This window comes from Vigna unguiculata, unplaced genomic scaffold (assembly GCF_037176805.1).
Source record: "Vigna unguiculata cultivar grain cowpea cultivar isolate G323 ecotype 2 unplaced genomic scaffold, ASM3717680v1 ptg000039l, whole genome shotgun sequence".
Taxonomy (NCBI): Eukaryota; Viridiplantae; Streptophyta; class Magnoliopsida; order Fabales; family Fabaceae; genus Vigna; species Vigna unguiculata.
Window position 1 is genome coordinate 10,001 of NW_028196682.1, and position 6,177 is coordinate 16,177.

The window sequence follows — 6,177 nt, forward strand, 5'->3', positions numbered from 1 at the left end:
CCAGATCAATGAAGAAGGGAGAAGTCAGTGGATTCTTCCGAATAACCGGAAGCGAAGCGCTATGCCGGGGCGGGGGGACGGGAAAAGAAACGGCTCCGAAGAAAGAAATGGAGGTTCCCAATGCTTCTCCACGCCCAACGAGATGCGCCAACCTCGGGATGCTTTACTCCTAACCCCACAAGGTTCCGAGACGGAGCTTAACCTGAGTCTCGGTTAAGAACGGCGATGATCTACGTTTCACACGGCGCACGATTCCATGGATAGTTTCATTCGACATCGTGATGGAGGACATAACTTACGATCATCGGCTTTGATCATGCCACTAGGGATTTTATTAGGACATTGCCAAATTATCCGCATACTTTGTCGCATCTCTTCAATACGGATACAGTAACGATCATAGCGATCTCCTCTGGTACCTACTGGTACGTCAGGATCCGATTGGTCATGAACATCGTAAGGTGCTGCTCTTCGCGAATCCCAGCATACCCCTGGTTGGGATGGGTAGGCCCACCACTTCACTTTCACTTAGGCCTGGGCCAAGTCAGTGGGGGGACCCTGTCGGGCTCCTCCCCCCCCAAAAAAAACACAAACTGTACGTGATAGTTTCCCTTCATACGGCTCGAATCATTCTCATATGCCCTGGGAGGCATCCTTTCCTTGTTTGTTGGGTTGGTTCACGCGCGCGCAAACGAGCACTGGCCGCAACAGCAGGGAACTATGACCAATAGAGTCAGACACTTAGTTAGCTACATCCGCACGCAAAATGTGGTTCTGGTTGAGGCTTTCTTTCCTTTATTAGTAAAGGGGGCGCGGGACGTTCGCGGAGTCCGTGCCTTCCGTACCACCACAGGACTGGTCGTTCTTGGGCGGATCCCGCTCCTAAACATAAGGGATAGGGGGAAGGTGGCCGGGCCTATCATATCAAAAGAAAAGGGTTGTAAAAAGAGAACCCGGCTACCTATTTCATTCGACGTTCCGCCCGATTCGACCGACTTTTTGATAACAAGAAGGCGGCGAGCTGATCTGCTTTGATCAAGGAAAAAGCCCAGTCAGCCACCAACTCGGTGCAGGTCACGTGACCTACAGCTCGGCCTTCGCTTTTTGAGACTTCCTCTACCCACATCTCTATGTGCCCGCAGCACTTCCATATGGAGAAAGATAGGCTTACCATGTTCCATCAATAGCACCTAACCTATGCCGATTTTGGCGGACTGTGCTCCACCCCGGTGAACTCATGCGGTTCCGACGTGCCCAGAGGCCAGAGGCGAATCCATTCACGGTCCGTAGGACCAACACCATTCGAAGGTGGGTGGCCCGCCCCGCCTAGAACAGTCATGTTTGACTGGGCTTACACACATTCGCTCACTTACGCTGTCCCCCCTCAGCTCACCCTAGCCCCGGGCCTTTTGCTCTTCTAACGTAAGCTCCAAGGCTTCACACCAAGTCTTCGCTGACAGAATATGCATGCTTAAGTAGGGTCAGGCAGAACCGTTGTTGCCTGATGGGGACTCCCCCCATATTGCTATCAATGTCTTCATGTCGCACGACCTCTTAACATTACACCACTGAATCCCCAATCCTTTGCTTGCTGTGCAGTGACAGTACCAATATCCACTAATCGTTGTTTCCAGATACGGTTGCCGGTTGACATCTCTTCTAATTCGTCGATACGAGAAGCAAATTGTTGTGTGAAGGAATCAATATCTCGACATAAGCCAAGAGGCAGATCTTGTGCCACTCCACCTGGTCGTATGAAACTGGCATGCATCCTGGCTCCCGAGACTCTTTCATAGAATTCCAACAATTTCTCCCGCTCCTCAAAAGCCCACAGGGACGGAGTTGATGCTCCCACATCCATAGCATGAGTAGTTAAAGCAAGTAAATGATTTGAAATTCGAGTTATTTCACGGAATAACACTCGTATATATTGAGCTCGTAATGGTACCTCGCAATTCAAAAGTCTCTCTACGGCTGAAGAATGAGCGTGTTCTTGGGCCATCGTAGAAACATAGATAGGGTCGACGACGGAACGAAGAACTCACCCTAGATACAGCTTTTTCGTACACGTTCACTTGCATCACATACACAAGTGCTCTCTGAACCGTGCAATAAGGTCACCCATAACACGGCTCTCCCACTTGAGTTACCTTAGCCCCAGGCAGGCCATGCTATTCAATGATATTGGAAAAATGGCAGCGTAACGTAACAACTAGTATTGAAAGCTGGTCGCCTTTTTTTTTAGGGAGGGAAAGCCTTTCTTTCGTCGCCCTACTTCCCTCTTTGCGACCTCATCACTTCAAAGCGCAAACCAATTTCTTAGTCACCGGGCGGAGCGCACCTTAGGTACTTTGCTTCTAGCTTTTTTAGGTTATGCAATAGACGGGAGGATTAGCTCTGGATCCCCCCTGCTTGCAGAAATGAATGGATCAGAAGGGGGGGCTGGGTTCTATTTCCGGGCCGGGCGGGAGGTGAAGGCCATAAGATTGCCCTCCCGGTAAGGAAGAGAGGAAAAGGGTGCTGTCATCTAATCTATCTCGACCAGTTTCCCGAGGCGTTGAAAATCCAGACCGGCTCAGAGAATCACTGGCGCTATTTAGCCCTTCGTTTCGCCATTCGAAGTACTACCCCTGCCTTCCCCTTTTGTAACATACCCAGGCGCCCTCCCTTCCAATCACTAAGAAAAAAAAAAGACCAATAAAAGCCCTATCTAAGTAAAGCTTCGTCTGTTATTTTTCCGGCCCCAGGGGAGTTTACTCAACCCATTCCCCAGTCTTCCGCACTGCTCAAGTAAGTGTGCGACTCCGTATGAGGACCTCCTTCCCTTCTGCCCACTCTCCGTTCACACGGTTCTCAAAGCAGAGGAGGAAGGGTGGGCAGCAGGTACCACGAGCCCTCTGTCCCACACATCTATCCAGAAGCAAGTGTAGTTCACCGGTTCCACCGAATGCTCCTATCTCTCGGCAAAGATCGTGTGAGTGTGCAGTTATGCTTCGGATGCTTCGCCATAGAATAGATCGACCCAGTTCCCGTTCTTTTCCGGTGCACTCGCTTTATATCTCCGACACACAAGGAAGGACGCGGTGGGAAGGAAGCAGCCCTAGCCTCTGTCCGGCCGATCATTCCGCTGGCATCTTGCATTCACGCCTCCGTTTGACTGCCGCTCGGGGATGGAGTTGTAGATACGTTAGTCTTAGCGGATCGTTGGCTCCACCTGTTATCTCCTTCTACGACATGCTGTTGTCGTCGCCATATTCCATATGTAACTTAGTCATCTCTGCCTCGCTGCGGGTCAGCACGCACCTCCGAAAGAAACGGAGGACTTCATTCAGTGACTCCGCGATCGCCCTCTAAACGATCAGAATAAGGTAAAGCTTGAAGATAAGTTTTGTACTCTATTAATTTCTCAGTCCCTCTAGTCGGGTGGGCGCCGGCCGGTCTTTCGACCAGATCCCCCTAAAAACCGTACGTGCGGGTCTCCCCGCATGCGGCTCACGCCATTCGAGGTGGCCCAGCCCAGCATTCATTCGCAAATCCTGTAGTGAAATTGAGACTGCTCGACCTCGGAAGCTAATTCGCGTGTAGGCAGCGCTGTCTGTCGTACCGTTGACTCTATCTATTCACTTTCATTCATTTTTATAGGCTTGCTCCCTCTTTTTCCAAGAATTCATGCACTTCCCCTTGACTTCAGAGGGCCTTCTCTAATAGGGGAAAAGCCTTCCATTTCCGTCAAATGACCCGGCCCCCCCTGGCTCTTCCACCGTCCTGGCTCCCTTTCCTACCTATGCTATGCTCCCCCGGCACAGGCCTACCACGCTTCGCGCCTGCGGCGTTTTCGCCGGACGGTCTTTGCCAGTAGTGCCATCCTCCCCGCTGGCTGTATGGGCGGGTTGTCCCTCGCTGCTGCGTTCTGTTAGGCTATGGATTACAGGAACAAATGTAGTTGAATGAGACAGCAGGCGGGTTACACGTTCCGCTGTGCCGAGATGTGAGGTGCAGGTGGTGATGATCACCCCGGGGTATGCGCTAGCGCCCTTGACAGGCACTCCAGGACCCGCCAACGCTCATGAAAACCCGGGTCGGTCCTCCATTCATCTGACCGGAGGTGTGGATAACGAGGCCACCTTCACAACCTTCTCCCTTCTGTCCTTATGTTGTAGTAAGGTAGGGCGGTTCGCTTGAGTTGCTCAACCGCCCCTTAGCCCGGTGCTCATGACGCGCTACGGGACCTCCACCGTGCCGGGGGACCAAGCAAGCAGGGCATAGCTAGCGGCATAGGAGCCGACTCGGCGTCAGCGGCTTCGTGCCGCACTGGAGTGATCCAATATGTGGTTCCGCACGTTCCACCACTTCTCCGTTCATTTCCAATACTGATCGTGAAACACCATGAGCAGCAGGATGTTGAGGTCCGAAATTCGAAGTGAAATTTTTGATTTGCCCGTTCCTAGTCGTCATGGGAAAAAAGGAATAAATAAGAAAGAGATTATTCCCTAAGAGCTTGTCCAGTACCAGAAATGCATCTCCTTGCGTGCGAGAGACTTCTATGCCAGCCGTTATTCCCGGCTCTGTTATGAAAGAAAGCGGCAGACTCATCTTACAGGTGTTCCCTAATGAGGGATTGGAGGGTTCTCCTTTATCCCCTTCCCCCCATTTCCGGGGGCCTCGTCCTCTTCAGGTAGGAGAGACTACACCTTTCAAAAGGAGAAACTTAGAAAACAAAGAGAATCAAAAAGGCCATCATTAATGCGAACAAGGCAATAGCCTCGGTTAGAGCAAAGCCCAGGATTGCATATCCGAATAACTGTTTTGCCAATGATGGATTTCTTGCCACGGAATGAATTAATGAACTGAATACGTTTCCAATACCTACAGCAGCTCCCGCTGAAGCAATTGTAGCAGCTCCGGCACCCATTGATTTTGCACCTTCTAACATCTCGAATTGAGAAAGTCTCGTCACCTTATCCTTACCCATGAGGTTGATCCTTACGAGGGGGCTGGCTTCCATGACGGTGCCGTATATTGAGTTCTACGCCCCTCCAAGAATATTTGAAATAGATATCCACCCCTTCTTTCTCAAATGCAATCCTTTCCAGTTCTTTTCGATCTTTACGATGCATATACAAGGCTAGAAAGATATATAGTAGGAATAGCCCCTGGATACACAGGAAAAGCCAATAAAAGAGAATGTCTCCTTTGGTTAGGAATTCTACGAAGTTGAATTCCGACATAATATGAACTCAAAAAAGTGAGATTTTTGAGTAATTCAAATGATATAACAGAGCCCTATGGGGGTACTCACCCTTCCTTATACTTAAGTCTAAGGGCCTTGCTTCTTCTTTCTCTTACTATTTTCTTTGATATAGGAGACTGCCTGAAGACCAAGCCAATCTCGAAGAAAAAAGTTAACTACACGCAACTACATCTCCAGATTCCATTCAAAGGGCCAGTGAACAGACGCTTTCTCCAAAAACTGTCAAGATTAGCGTACTTACTGAACGATTTATATTGTTATCTATGTTATTTCAGGATTTATTTTCGTTGATCGGATCGCCACACCCGGCTTTCCTGACGGACCACCAACCCAATATCGATGAAAAGAAACGCCTACCCCGGACCCTGACGTGAACGAAGCTCCAATGAGTCGCTCCTCGCTGGAATTAGGGCCGGACCGTCAATTCATCTACTCACTACCTACGCAATAACCGATCCTCGGACGGAGCCATACCTGTGTTACCAAAACTTGCTAGCCGACACCGGCTACCGCAAAGGGTTCAGTTGGTGGGTTGAAATCTCGTCACTTCTTTTGAAAGTCAAAAACGGAGTTTGGTTGCTCGTTCTAGTGCTGAAGCAGAATACAGGGCGGACGCGAAGGCCCCAGGCCGGGATTTTCCCCTAACTAAAGAGTAACACACTTGGAGAGGGGATTTCCTTCCATTCATAAGCCCGAGTATCACGATCCCCAAAAAGTAGCCCGAAGTGACTGACCATATAGTTTCGTTTTTTTCCCTTTTCCAGAGACGAGAGAAGTAGCAACCGTGGACCTAGCTCACAGAAGAAGGGGACTAGTTGCGACAGGAAAGAGGGAACATGGTGTTGTGCTTCTTACCTATGATGATTCTGCATTTGCCCGGTCAAGCTTCTTACTGGCAGGCGAGACCGATCGATTGAAGTTACGGT

General features: G+C 50.0%; 1 pseudogene; it reads left to right on the forward strand.

Annotated features, from left to right (window-relative positions):
• The first annotated feature begins 2,178 nt into the window (after positions 1 to 2,178).
• Positions 2,179 to 3,367, forward strand: LOC146877465 (uncharacterized; annotated as a pseudogene).
• The last annotated feature ends 2,810 nt before the right edge of the window (positions 3,368 to 6,177 follow it).